This window comes from Contarinia nasturtii, unplaced genomic scaffold (genome assembly GCF_009176525.2).
Source record: "Contarinia nasturtii isolate CC-2019 unplaced genomic scaffold, AAFC_CNas_1.1 Cnas_scaffold_4084, whole genome shotgun sequence".
Classification (NCBI taxonomy): domain Eukaryota; kingdom Metazoa; phylum Arthropoda; class Insecta; order Diptera; family Cecidomyiidae; genus Contarinia; species Contarinia nasturtii.
The window spans coordinates 767,548-769,357 of record NW_022201380.1 but is presented as its reverse complement, the minus strand read 5'-3'; positions in this window follow the sequence as shown (position 1 = coordinate 769,357).

Sequence of the window (1,810 nt, the reverse complement as noted above, 5' to 3'; positions counted from 1 at the left end):
TTAGATTTAAAAATATCGACATATTTTACGGAGAAATGGTTGGTTAAGGTGGAAGTTGGTGGAAAAATAGTTAGTGGAAAAAAAAACTTGGACACAGCTTTGAAACAAATTACCCGAAACAAAAATTAAAACTATAAATCAATAAAAACACTTTCAGAATGAAATAAAAGGCGTTCATGTTGCTGGTGGAAATCAATGCGACTGAATAATTTTTGACTTTTATTATCATATTTTGCTTTCATTTATTGATAAGGTTCACAGCCGCTGAACAAAACACAAAATGGATTTAAATGTCACAACAACTTAGAACAAACATAAAAGAAGAATAAATAAATGACATAACGTAGTTTAAATTGTGTCCGGTTGGCGATAAGAACGCTGCTATATGAACGAAAACAGCAATACTAGTGTACATACAATACAATAGTATACATGAATGTGGTCAGGAGCGTGAAGGATAATTGGGTTTCATTCTTAAAATGTTTAAGTTAAAAATTTGAAGAGAACAAAGAGTCGCGTAAAATCAGTATGAGTTCACGCATAAAAAATTGCATAGCAATAGTCTGGATGAATAATAAACGAATCAAATTTGTTATAAATAGAAACATTTATAAAGACACTGTTATCAAGTATGGGGCCACTCTGTGAGCATATGGTGAAATTAACTTGATTGTTATATTATTTAAGTCTTGATTTTGAATTTAATCAGACGTTAGCATTCAGTATCAGTAACGACCGTTTTGAGAAGATGAGTGGAATATAAAATGAAATAATGGTATAAATGCTAATATAAATGTCAAGATTCAAAATGACAACTCCAAAGCCAAATTATTATCATTTCGATTTAATTTTTTCATTCAATTATCAACTTGTTTGGTGAAGCGTGATTATTTTTAAGCTTGACAATTGCTTGTTTATCCTATATTAAAACACTTGTTTGTGTCTATTTTTGTGCAACTAAAGCTATCATTGTGCATTGTAGGTACCGGAGATGTGCGGGCACTCACTAGTGCTTATTTCATATATACTTTTTCAAGTGCCGCACCTAAATACAAGAAAGAGCTTGCTTGCACCTTCACGATGCCCATAACAGCTTTGTCATTTGGTGTTTTGAAGCTTGCTTTCTGGTGAACATTAATGTGAATTAATCAAAATTCCGGTATTTACTGGTCTTAAAACTCTGCCTACATTTATATGGCTACAAGTTGAGTTAAATTTTGTACGCTTTTGCGGCAAAATCTCCATCTAGGCGACACTATAAAAAGTTCTCCTGTAGCAAATTCATTTCACTTCACTCACAAGGATACATCACTATGGGTTGCGGGCGTTGAGCCAAACGACATAAGCCACGGTTTAGGTCTAGGCCAGACTACCTACGCCACATATCCCGTTCGTGCTCATGGGAGTAAATTTTTTTCGCTACAACCTTTGGTAGTTTTCATACTAGAAGGCATTTAGATGAATTTTCAAAACAACTTGCTGATTATTTCTTTTACCTGAAAATTCGTATTAGGGGGTTTCTTGGCACGAGAAAGCCGAATCTGGCCTTTTTTTTGCGACACAATCACGTTAAAATACACTTTCCCTACAAAAATTTACTTTTTTTGATAAAAAGTCCATCATTGTGTACTAATAATGCCACATCCATTCAAAGTTTATAGTTTTTTGTGGCTAGAAACATTTTTAGAGTAATAATCATACGTCCTCAGCAGGGGTCCGAGGGGTCCGATTACCCCCCCCCTGACGAAGTGTTACCCCTTCAAAATTTTCAAAGAATTCTTTCAATTTGCTAGGGAATTTCGCCAAAAAA